The sequence below is a fragment of the Hippoglossus hippoglossus genome, chromosome 21, assembly GCF_009819705.1.
Source record: "Hippoglossus hippoglossus isolate fHipHip1 chromosome 21, fHipHip1.pri, whole genome shotgun sequence".
NCBI lineage: Eukaryota > Metazoa > Chordata > Actinopteri > Pleuronectiformes > Pleuronectidae > Hippoglossus > Hippoglossus hippoglossus.
The window spans coordinates 10,689,722-10,703,547 of record NC_047171.1 but is presented as its reverse complement, the minus strand read 5'-3'; positions in this window follow the sequence as shown (position 1 = coordinate 10,703,547).

Here is a 13,826-nt window from a genome sequence, read left to right as displayed (position 1 = left end):
TGGTTTCTCTTATCATGCTCTCCCTCTCCATTAAACCCCTTTCGCTGTCCTGCCACTTCTTGGTCATTCACTCGCGCGACGTCCAAATCCACTTCCCTCTCAATAGCTTGCCAGCATCAGGCGATCTCAGGATCGCTGTGGGCTCCGGCTGCAAAATCTCCCTGTCACATTTGATGATTTGAAACAGCATATCACCCTGTACAGAAACCCGCAGAGCAACAGAAGCCCTTCAAAAAGGGTTTGAAGACACTCCATCTGAACTCATAGTATGGGTGTATATATGTATTATTAAAATCTCTTAGTGTTATCTCTTTTTGTCTGTCCCTCTCCTTCTCTCTCTTTCTCTCGCCCGAGTTGGCTGTTTGAATGTTGTCTGAAGCACCCTGCCTAGATGTTGGTTATTATCTTCACCCCAAAGGATTATAATAATGTTTAACTGAACTCAAATTGAATTTAAGTGTTTTATCTACATCAGCAATCCACTGCTTGCTTGCCAGTTGTTCAAACTCAGTTGTCCCCTCTGACTTTTTTGCTAAAATAAATAACCAACATAGATTTTGTGCTTGGACAGGATGTAATCACAAGATTTTCAGTTGTTTCCCTCCCAATTTAAAAAAAAAAAAGGATTCAGGCCAAGTTCAACAAATTTGCCAGCTCACATTCACAAGCCTGGAACAAACCTTATTGTTTTGGCAAAATGCACCTTGGCACCACATGGAGATCCACTGGTTTGCATGGTTTGGTTTTATTTGGCTTGTAGGACAATTTCTTCACCTCATCAATCTCCATATTTACTTTGTGGGTCTTTGTGGTTCCCGTTGTGTCTGTTGGGTCACACACAAGCTGTGCAGCATGAGTGTGTGTGTCCATCACTCAACACCACAATACCGAAGCACTTTACACACACTGTGCCCACTGACATTTGACACTCGCTAACTTCGCACTCTGCCTTCAAATTCAGTGCAATTCAGAACTCTTTCTTATTTAGCTTGCAGGAAAGAGCTGCAGAGTTAAAGGTAGAGACAATCAGGGATGATCAAAGATCCTCAAACTACAGGCAGAATGTTTAAACATCGCTGCTGAAATATTAATTTAGGGAAGGGTGACTGGCAGAGCACTGATTCTCCATTTTGACTTATTCAGATATGCTCTTTGTAAAAAGGACGTCTGACAAAAACCATATCAGTGATCGGGGGATCACTGATGGTGCCACGGCAGCGAGGCCCCACAAGTACACGAGTCATTCTCAGCTGTCAATGATGATATTTCACTCTATTTTTGTTACCATCAAATAACTAATGAATACCTAACTCCAAACCATCTTTGAGAAGAATGCTTTGACTTGTACATTGACTCTTTAGTTTGCCCCATGTCCCATCAACTAATATGTAGGAGGTGGGGTTTATGTCCTATAAAAGCCAGCCACCGGGGGGTGATCGAGACGATTTGGCTTCACTTTTGGGGACCTGGCATGTCGACCAGCCAATTGATTATACTTAGGCACAATGTTACTTTAAGCTAAATGCTGACATCAGAGTGCTAACTTACTCACATTGAAAATGCAGACAAGCAGAAGTTTTCCGCTGCACTGTACTGCTAACATTAAGAGACTGTTGGCACTGTTATTAAGTTGCAGGTATTACATCTTAATGGGCAAATTCCATTTTTGTCTTAATAAGAAGCTAAGGCAGCCGAGAAAGTAAATTTCATGAATGTATCACGTGTGCACCACATGTGTTTTACCGTGGCGTTTAGGTGTGTGTTAGCGCGTAAGTGTGCGTTTCTATGTATGTCTGGAGCCAAGGAAACGTCCCCCCCGGGGCGTCAGACTCCTCATTAACCTTCTCTTCATCTTTCCATTGCTCTCGTTCCTCTTTCTGCCCAATCTGGCGTTCCACAGTGCCACGTCCTCTCCAAACAGAAACACTCACATCAAAGAATATTCTCGATGGTAATTTACTTATTCATTACAGGGCTTTTTCTATTTTATAATCCGTCATCTGTGCTAAAAGAAAAACGTCGCTCATTTAAAATGATTCATATTGTGAGACCAGATAGATAGATAGATAGATAGATCACCGACCATTTGTCAAGTAATTTTATTTTGCCTCTAGATGAAGTGAATATTTGTCATTTTTTCAAAATTATGTCTCAACATGAAATTAGCTTCATGTGAAATGATTCCACGAATGTGTGCCTTTACTGAACTGACTTCAGATTAATTATTTTTGAATGGAGTTTGAATAGAAAATAAAGAGCATGTAAGTTCTGTCTTCAAGGAAAAGCATCTTCACTCACATCAGTTTCTCTCGAGCAGAGTGGAGTTAAAGCTTAAGCAATATCGCCATTGCTGGGACAGGAGAAGCCTCTTCACTGTCTTTCATTCTTTTATTCCTCTCCCTTCTTTTTTTATTATGCTCCTTGTCTCCTTCTGTTTCTCATACGCCCTGTTTATATTTTCTTCTTTTTCTCTCTCTCTGCTTCTCCCTCAATCTCTCTCTTCCTGTCGTTGACAGAGGGGAATGACGACCATCTGCAGTCCTCCTGCCCCATGACATCTGGAGATGGGCTGAGACACAGCGACAAGAGGACACATGCACACACACACAAACACACGCACACACGCACACACACACACACACACACACACACTGTGATGAAAACTATGCAGCAGAAGAATGAAGAGAGAAGGAATGAGGTGCAGGACAGGGTGGATTAGAAGGAAAGGGGCTGCACAGACAGGAGCATAGGGATATGGGCAAAGTGTAATGGCTGAAACACATCATGCTACTGTGAAGCTGTCATCGTTCACAGTACATTTTATTCTGCCCAGGACTGATGATAATAATTAAGGTCCACAGATAAATGAGGACTCTTATCTTTGGACCTCTCCTCAGAACCGAACGCTGCCATTTTATTTATTTATCTTTTAGCGATTACATGTTGTATCTTCAATGCTCTCCTCTCATACATGCATTGGTTTATTAAACAGGACACAGCTGAGAGCGGCGCAATGATCCTCGCTGCAAATGCACCAAATTACTATTTTTCATCCGTAGTTCCCTTGACAGAAGTTATAGTCACCCTGAAGGAGGATCCAAATTTAAAATGACAATTTTAATGATATGGTTTGATCTTTTTTGCTCCTGGGATTATCAGTTTCATCTGCTTTCAATTTACAAATTGCAGTCTTCAGCTTTAAAGGTGAACATAATGATTTCCTGCACTGTATCCTTGAAAATAGTATCATGCCTTTCATGACTTTTCTCTCCTTTTATCTCAAAAGTGTGTTTGAGAGCGGATGAGGAAACATTTAAAACATTTAAAGCCACATATTCAGCCACTAACCATTAGGCAAATTGTCTGCATTCTAGTATGACTTCAAAGTGATTTTCCTTTTGTTGCTGCAAAAAAGGTTTGCCTATAGACGGTATTTATTGTGTTAATCTGAGTTAGCTATTATGTTTTTTTATAGATATACCAGTCTTTTACATATTACAGACTTAAAATGTCTATTTTATTTAACAGTTATTTTATTTAATTGAAGGCAAACAGTGACAGGCTCAACTAGTTTCGGCTTTGCCTCTATTCCCTTTCTGCATAGCTATACTATATAACTATCTTCTATCTTTTCATACAGTAAACCTATAACATCTGGCTTCCTGGCTGCTGGTAAATGTATGTCCAATATTCACTTCCCTTTTGGCTCTGTTTTTGGCCCCCACCAACATAACATCTGGCTCCTTGACTGCTAAATACTACACTGTTTTCACTAGCAGGTCGTTAACCATGTCTGTCTGATGTTAGTTGCTGGTAAATCATATACCACAATCTAAACAGCTCCAAAACTCTCTCTCTACCCTTCACCAGGCTACAGCAGCTTTAATGTCCTAACTAGCAAGAAATGTCATCACTGTTGACGAAGATTTTTTTGTTGTTTGTTGAGGAACAACACCAAACCTTAAAAAAGTAGTTTGATCGTGTGGGACGTGTGTCACAGGATTCAATCACGTTATCGAGTTGATAACCTTCTCACAGACTGAGTCACTTTCCTGCCTTGAACTTAGACCAAGTGCGACACCAGCTAGAAAGATAGATGACCAGTTTATCGTCTGAGCTAATTAGAAATACAAGCTCTTGAAGTGTATGAAGGATGGTATTTCCACCAGAGTGAGTTTAATCAGCTCTCTTCATCTCACTTACAGCTAATTCAAAGGACAAGTTCTTGTATGAGATGAAGGATCATATTTCTACCAGAGCACAATTAAGTTGCCTTCCTCAGATTGCTGATGGCCACGCTAGTGCCGCGGCTCTGTAGTGGCAGTGTCTGATGGTTAGTTGGTTCACCACTTTGGTCTCAGCAGTTATTGGATTATTTGAATTTGACATTCATGGTGCCCATAAGGTTGAAAGTGTCTTTGCTCTTTTCAATCTGATGCAGTTTTTATTTTTCTGTACGGCACCGTAGTCCATCATCCAAGTGGTGGAAATGGCAAATGCACTCACACCCATCTGAGCCTCATGGCTGTGTTGGTCTTAAAATGAGGTGTGGTCAGTTGGCACATTACCATCTTGAGGCAGTGGAAACCTTGTCTAATGTGAATGGTGCAGTATTTAGTTATTTCAATGTAGGCCTATACATCATCAAGATGTTAATACGTACCTACAAAAGGCAGGTGACAATACGTACACTCGTACACACGCTTTTTATACACATAGATGACCTACTTGTGCACCAGGTGAAATATTTTCCTCTGCAGACAAGTGTTCTCTCTTACTACCTAGCAAATCAGCATTTCTAATGACAATCCACCAAGATGCAAGCCTACCTGGCTTATACAGGGAATACGAGATTGGTTTATTGCATGTTACACCAATAAATACACATGATTAATTACAAGACTAAGTAGAACCTTTTTGAACCAGTGCAGCGGTCGCAGTTAAGATATTTTCCACTGTGGATTTGGACACGTCCTGAATGCACTTACGCCTTTGTTTAAAGACTTTGTTTAAAAAAGAGCCCTTACTCTTGTCTTCATGCATTTTTCTGCCCTTGAACTGACAAGTTGTTCCTGGCTGGATGTTTTTTATCCTGGTTAAGTGCATAAAAGTGTGACATACATGACTGAAAACCACTTAAGTAATCCTGCCACTACAATGTAAATATTTGAATGTGTGGAGAAAAATATGAGCAGCCTAACAACATGAGGCAGACTGTCAGCTGGATCATTGTGTCGACCATTAGGCAGGATATAGACCAAGCAGAGTGTATGGTGTTACTCAGCTTGGTATCTAATTTGCCTCTTTACAACGGCAGGATAAATACTGCAGTGCAGTGACTGCAATGTCATCCACGAAAGAGCCAATAAAACTATAGGAGACTAATAGGTGAGCCACATCTGTGTTACACTCAGAGATTAGTTTAATTAGCATTTTCAGCATGTTTCAGAGCAAGCCCAGCCATTACATAAGGAGGTCTAGATTCTTGTGTGAAGGTTTAATGCAAAAGGCGGAGTGCTCCACTGAGATAATTACAGATTCTGTCAGTCTGACCTGCAGGGCAGCAAATGTGTCTGCTCCGCTGCCTTTGTATATGTCCGCAAGTGCTGATGTGGACGTGAGTCCATTTCTAAGTCCACTGTGCGTGTGAGAGAGAGAGAGAAGAGAGGAAGAACAAAAAGTGTGTCCCAACAGGAAAAGTCTTTTAGTAGTCAGAGCTTCAGAAGTGTTGTGTGTTTTTGTGTGTAAATTTGAAGTGATGGCAAGACCAGTTATTTTTATAAAACCATTTGTGACACTAAGAAACCACCATTGTCTGAGTCCCTGTCATTCTCCGGAGGATGTGTTTTCTCAGCCTTCCGTCTGACATTGATGTCCCTGAAGTGCTGGATTAATCTTATATTCCATAATGATGTTATTTATGATGTTTTCTTTTTTATCCCAGCTGTCTGTATCTGACACAAAGTACAATGGGACAGCTCTCAGACACTCTGCTCATATATAACCTAGCTGAGCCTATCCAAATCCTTTTGGGTTGGTCGGCTGGCTGCTACTTTTAACTACTTTTAAACCGGCTTAATTACTGTGACAAGCTGTGAAATGCCATTTCTTTTTCTATTTAAGGCAGGTGTTTGCCACTTAGCCTTAAATTGTGCTTATTGTTTAAGGTACAATCTTTTTAATGGAAAAGCAGTGACCCATGAATTTTGAGATCTACTTTAAAATACATTAATTTCAAATTAATTTCAAATACTCTGATCACGTTGCCTTTATGACAGGGGATTCTGTGTCAGTTCACCATCTCATACACAGATTCCAGAAGGTAATGCTACAGCTCAAAGTCCTTGTTGAACAGCCTTCTGTTTGCTACAATTCATACACTGTAACAAATGACCTGGGTTTATAGCCCATGTCAGCAAACATCCAACCCTGGTGGCAAGATTCAGCGCTTAACGCTTCACTAGCTGGACTGGAGGGATTGTGGTACCAAAAACAAAATCTTTCTTGGAGCAGAAACAAAATACCACACTTCTCTGTTTTCAGTGATTAAAATAGAGAAAATTAACTAATATTGAGCAAAAAAAATTCCATCTTAGATAACAAAAATTTGGTACTGTCAAGGTTGAATTATGCAATGTCTGTGCCAATTGCCGTCAAAGTGACATTTCTGAGTGGAAGTTTTTTTTTCTCGGGTGCCTTTGACTGGGTTTTGAATGTCAAACTCCAAGGTAAACTATTTCAAAGAACCTTTACTTTCAGCCTCAGGCCATGAGTGCTATGGGGAAAAAGCCCTGAGGGATTCAAGGGAGCCAAGAAAACCTCGTGTGTTTGACCTAGTTAGCAGGACAGCTTACTCACACCTCCATGTGAATGAACTTTATGGACCTGAACGCTAAACGGCACCAATTGGAGCAACTAACTGTCTAAAAAGCAACAGCCAAGACAGAGTCACTACATAAGATCGTTAAAAAGACACACTTTAGCCTTTGTTTGTTTAGGCCGTGGTTTCCTTAACTGTTTCAGGTAAAACTGGGAACATTTGTTATCTCACCATGAGATACAGATTTAATAAAAAAAATCTACTGCTGTGCTTCTCAGTGAGGGTCCAGAGGGAGAATCAGGAGAAACAGGCCCATAAGGAGCCACAAGTCTTGATAAATGATGATGATAAATTCCCAGATGTAGGTTTCAATAGAGATTTTTTTTTAAGTACTTTGTATTGTTATGTTCCAATGTGTGCATTTTTTTTGTCAAAAAATTTGATTCAAGCGATGTATTCTCTACAAATGTTTTATATTTGTCAGGGTGAAAAGGCCTCCTGGCACAAACTTTCAATCTTAACATGCAAGAGAAAACCTTTCAGGTGGGTTTACACCTCTTAAAGATGACCCCCCTCTATTCAAAGATTAAAGACTTTAAAACATAAACTTTACAACTTGTAAGTACATGTTTACAAATACATGACTGAGGATATGAAAGAAACAACTTTGATTTAGTTGATGGACTGATTGAATCCATGTGGCTCTCTCTGAGGTTTCTACGTTCTTTTTCCCCTGTTAGGGTTTTTTTTGGGTAGTTTTTCCTTACTTTTGTTAAGAGGATGTTACACCTTGTTAAGCCCTATGAGACAAATTGTGATTTGTAAAAAATATGGGCTATACATATAAAAGTTGCTTGATTGATTGATTTTACACTTCAAGTAAGTATTGTGACCATTTGTTCTGTGTCGTGATGACTAATGTAGTCTTATTGTATGGAAACATGAAAATATACTGTATTAAATCATCTTTCATTAAGTGGCCTTGAGAAATTTATGGATGTAATTAAAATAAGCTAACACAGTAGTAAGTTATGTATGTTTGTATCTGTTGCACAGTGTAATGAAATCATGTAGAATTCTACTAATGAGCTGTCATTGCAGAAATTTGTAAAAAAAAAAAAGTTATGGAGAAATAAAACAGTTTCTCTCATACATATCCCAGGGGAGGAAAGAGGAGGAATGTCCCACCTCTGTCTTTGTTATGGACTTTTACCGATGTGACAATTTCTGTGTTGGGGTTCCATGCTGATTTAAAAGCCCTCTGTTATGGGACGCATATGTAAAGGACCGCAGATCACCAGACATCATGCCTCCAGGATAACCACAAAGCAGCCCACCCCCCTTCTTTTTACCACACTCCCTTCTTATTGACTTCCCCAACCCTTGTTGACCCCCTCACCCGTCCCTGCTCTGCATCAGCTCTCTCCTTCCTCTCCTCTTAACAAGGCCTGGGCCTGGAGGACATGTCTCTCTTTCTCCTCGGCCATATGTCGCCTCCCTGACCCCCTTGACATATCCATATTTCTACCCATATCTCCGTTCGGTGCCTCTTCACCCCTTTTTGTCTCTAGTCATCCTCGTTTCCTCTCCATCAATGACCCCTCTATTCTCACTGGGCTCCAAGGACATGACCAACAACCACAAAGATTAAGTGTCTAAAGTCTAGTCTAGTCTTGCTCAGATTCTGTGCGGTACAGCCAAACAGGACAATTGCAACCAAAACCTGAAAACAACTAATTACCACATTTTTGTTCCTTATGTTTTCTGTTGTTTAAAACATTTTTACCAAATTCAAATCTTTTTTTAATAAATTTAAATGGTAACACAAGAGCAATTTAATTGTTGCCTTCAACAGATTATACAATGGCTACATCTTTATATAATAGAACTCCAGCTCACTGATGGACCCCACTTTACCTTCTCTGATTCATTTCTCCTACATCGCTCAATCTTTTGCATTCTCTTCCTCTCTCTTACAGCCTGAGGGTAAAATGCTTTGGGACTCTGAGTTATGATCGTGTCTCTGCTGTCCGTGTGTGAGATTTACTCAAGCGAGCTCGGTATATCTTTGAAGAAAACAAACTAATGGTAGTTGTCAGCCAACTCTGCCCATCTCTGTAGTGAAACTCCCTCTCCTTAAAGCTGTCAGGCCAACTTTCTTGATTTTCTCAAAGTGAATTGTACACCCTGTAATCTTCTGGTTCTCTCTCACCGCTGAGCTACCCTGCCACACTTACAGCAGAAGATGGTTCGCTCAGTTGGTCCCTAGGTTATGGCACAACAACACCAGTCGTCTTAATCGTGTTGTTGCATGTGTCCTTTTCTGATAAATGGTTTTAAACTATGTAAAGGTGATTTAAGTTCCACTGCAATATACACTGTGCTATGAGATTTAAGCTAATTTTAAAAAGAAGCTCATTTGCATGGTTGTTTTTTGCATCTAGTCTTCACATGGCTATACAGACCAAAGAGGATCAATTTAGACAGTGATCACTGATTTAAAAATTTGTCAAAATCATCCCCAACAGTTCATTTAAATTAAATCAAGCTGCACCAAAAAAGTGAAATAAAAATCCGCCCCCTGATCCAGATCTGCAGCAAATTAAATGGATTCTTCGCAGACCCACACCACATCCTTCCAGACAGTTTCTTGAAAATCTCTTAAGTTGTTTTTGTGTAATTTGTCTTACAAAAAACAGACAGGAGTGAAAACATATTGTCGTTGATGGATGCAACATTCATACTCAGTATAGTTCACGCATCCTGGTGATACTGTGTATTAAATATTTCTTCATAGAATCTATCAAAATCTTCATTTATTTTTTTCGTAGAAAGGTTACTTCTGTCTGACTCGATGGTTACACGCCCCAGGACAATGAATATAGACCATGAACACACGTGTATTTCTCTCTGTGGATGAACTTTACACTGTTCATCTGTGTCCATACACAACTGAGTGTCCAGTCCCTCCAAAGAAACCTGATACTCACATAAATGTACTGCGTGTGATTTGATGTTTTGATCAAATTCTCTCTTTCTAAGGACCAAAAACTGTGCTTAGAATGTATTTATCAAGCTTCAATTGCAATAATATACTGTATTTGATAATCTTATATATCTCAGAACTGTGCAGAACTAATACTAAAAGGGAGGTTGTGTTTGCCTAAATGATAAAAGGAGACTATGACCATATAGCCTTCTCCAGGCTAGCCATCTAAAATAACTTGGTTCCCAGAGGAGAATAAAGCGATCACACTGTAACAATAAGTCCCTGTGACCATCCAACCATCAGCCCGTGGATCCCTGCCATGGCCGCCCACTCAGCAGCTAAGCTCCAGGCTCTCACTTGGCCAGACAAGCCCTGACCCCATGGAGTGCTCCAGTCTCAAATCAATAATAGACCACAAGGTCCTGGTGCCGGTGCCTCCGCTCGGCCTCGGGCTCCAAGACAGCAAAGTCAGACTTCAGGAAACTTTAGCTGTCATCTGAATTGGGAATATTAAAAAGCTGAGTGACCCAGAGTTAAATTACACAATAGGCCAATATTACATTTCAAAACTGTTGACTGGATGTGTGGTTACTGCTTTGTACAGCAGGTTTATACAGCAACAGTATTTTTTTATTGCGGTGGCACAAAGCAATGGAAAACATGAGGACCTAACACATGATGGCATGGTTTTTTTACAGCTCAGCAGCTCTGACTGGAAACAAGATGGAGATTTAAAGGGGACATAGCATGCAAATTCCACTTTGTTAGTGCTTCTACAGGTTAATGTGGGTATCTGGCATGTCTACCAACCCAAAAACTCTGGGGAAAAAACACTCGCGCGTTTTGTTATAGTTCCTCTAAGTCAGAAACGTCATGCTTGAGCGACTCGATTGCGCTTCCTGGGTATTGTGTCGTAACAAGGAACTGGAAGTCTCCCTACATGGTCTTGGCCCACCCCCACCCCCGTCCCCCCACACTCGTTACTTCCGGGTTTACACCGGAGGCAGCGAGGCTACGAGGCAGCGCAGCGCCGTTCCCAAGCACGCAGCCGGGCTGTTCACACGGGACGAGCATTTCTCCGCTGGTCAGCCCGCGATTCACTCACATGTGGCATTTGTCTGGATCGTTGGGACTGGGAGGCTGCAGCAGTTGCTCGGGAGCGACCGCTCGCTCTCCCGTGCGTGAGCTGGAATTTGTGTCAGCGCCACGCAGCGCACAGCAGTGTGGAAGACTTCCGCAGTGTTCAGCGCTACTGTAACCCCCGAACCCCGACATTCAACGGGTACAACAACAAGCGGAGAAAGCAGAATCGCGGGCTGACCTTATATATACAGTCTATGGGGCTGACCAGCGCGGAGAAATGCTCGTCCCGTGTGAACAGCCAGGCGGCTGCGCGCTTGAGAACGGCGCTGCGCTGCCTCGCAGCGGTCTTCCACACTGCCAGCTGTGTGGAAGACTTCCGCAGTGTTCAGCTCTACTGTACGCCGGGTTACAGTAGTTCCGCCGGGTTACAGTAGTTACGCCGGGTTACAGTAGTTACGCCGGGGTACACCGGACGCGGCAGCGCCGTTCTCCAGCACGCAGCCGCCTGGCTGTTCACACGGGACGAGCATTTCTCCGCGCTGGTCAGCCCCATAGACTGTATATATAAGGTCAGCCCGCGATTCTGCTTTCTCCGCTTGTTGTTGTACCCGTTGAATGTCGGGGTTCGGGGGTAAATGATGGTCTTCATAGCCCCCCCCCCCCACCTCTCTTTCTCTCTCTGTCTGTCTGCTTGTGTGCTTGTAGTGGATGGGCAGAGGGGGACATTTAATTATGTGATTGGGAAAATTAAAACTCCAGGACAACAAGGGGAATACAAAGTATGGGATGCATATTTGATAATTTATATCATATAAAATATGTAATTTATATCGTTTAAAATCATGGGGGGAGAGGGGGGAGGGGGGAGCTGGCTCATTAGCATTTAAAGGAACAGGCACTCAAAACAGGTCACTCTGTGGAGGGCTGTTTTATACAGGGTAAAAAGGGTGCTGTTTTATATGATCCTTGTGGTATTTTGACCAAAGTATGTTACAGACATTTCATTAAGACCCCAAGGAACCATATCAACTTGTGGTAAAATGGGCATGCTATGTCCCCTTTAATAGAAACACACTGTTGGCACTTACAGAGCTGGTGATATGAGCCAGCTGAATTCAAAACATAAAAATGGTTGACATAATCACATAATCTAAACACAATCTACAGTTTCTTATGCCATACATCAAACTAAAGGTCAATAGCATTAATCACTTTTTTTGTAACATTTAGCATGAGCAACAGCATCCAGCTGACCGCTTAAGAATGCTGATTTAACAGGGAGTGCTTGGTCCAGCAGTGAGTGTCAGCACCGGACAACCTGTCCCTGCCTTTAACCAGCACTTTACGAGCCCACAGCCTGAACCTGCTCGGAGCCCAGAGGTCATGAAGAACGTACTTGAAGTTCTCGGTTTAGTGGCTGCCAGCGGATGTTAGGGACATAACTTCAGTTGTGTACCATCAAGACACCCTCTTCTTAGACAGGCCCACCACAGGTTGAACAGACCTGGGTGCATGTCCCTAGCATCTTTGGGCCCAGTTGGGAAACAACAGACTCTTCCTTTCGATCGATGACAAAATTAACCTGATTTCATGGCATTAAATTAACCTATTAATGTACTTTGTAGCCTCCCAGCTCTTCAGCCACTATTTTGTGTCACTCACATAAAAGATACAAAACGTATTTTACTTTGAAGAGTAAAAAAGAATTGCATCGCTGCCAAGTTCAATCGTGCAGAGTTGGGAGATGAAGGAAAATTAATGGAATGCAGTGATTTATTTTTTTATACAAGACTTTCAAAGAGTTTATTCACACATCAAAGCCAGTTCAAAAAGAATACATAATGCACAGAATTTTAAAATTATATCTCAGCAAGCTGGTTTCTTCTCAGAGCTGTTTACATCCTGGATTCATGATTCAGCACTCGTAGTAGTTGTTGACCTAGATAGCAGCGAACCCCAGAGACCTAGAGATAGAGAGCAATGATGACCAATGTACTTTTTTAAATCTCAGTGGAAGAGCCTGGTTAGCAGGCAAGACAGCAAGTTGTTGTAGACCGCAGGTTACAGTAAAGCTGTTTTCAGAGAAGAACTCCAGAAAAAGTGTAGAAAATTGGGTCCAGACATTTTCTGGAGTTTGCCTTTCACATATGATGAATGCACCAGGATATTGTCTGGGGAAATGCAGGAGGCTCAGAGTTTTTTCAAATTGACATCTTCGTCCATGCCTTCTGTGCACGACTCCTCTTTTTCATCCTGAGATATCTGCATTATTAGTTTTTTCTTCCCTTTTGCCCCAATCACATTTCAGAAAGGGCATCAACATGTCCACTCGCTGTTAATTCTCATTTTCCTACTGTATTCTCAAAAGGGCTCACTCTGACATTAATCCAGACATTTTACTTTTGGCGGCTGACAGGAAAAGTTCCAGAAATTATCCAGAGCAACTGACTCGGACAGTTGCGTTCTCACATGCAGTCAATTTAAGGAAAAAAATCAGGAGTTCTGTGCAGGTTTAAACGCAGAAACCATCGGCTGACCACTCATTGGTTCGTTGATTTATTGATTGACTCATTCATTGATTAGCTGCTGTCCGTCTAAAAGACAAGTCATATTACCGTTACACTCACCATCCTTCATGTCTCCTCTCATCATTTAATCATTCATTCATTGACCTGCCCTGAAGAGCCATTGCTATAACATCATGTCGCTTTTCCTTTCTTACTTCCTTCCAGTCAGACAGTGATTCATCCAGCCCAGTGAAGAAATTTGTAATGAAGTAAGTTGGGATTCAGCCTAATGTTTTTTGCAGCTACAGTGAATCAGTGCAGCTTGAGAACAGCTAAGCCTTGGCCGACCAACATCGCCTGCAGAGACATGCAGACATTCGTATAAGGTGACAAAAGGTTGGGTAGTTTGTTAGAAAATCATCCGAGA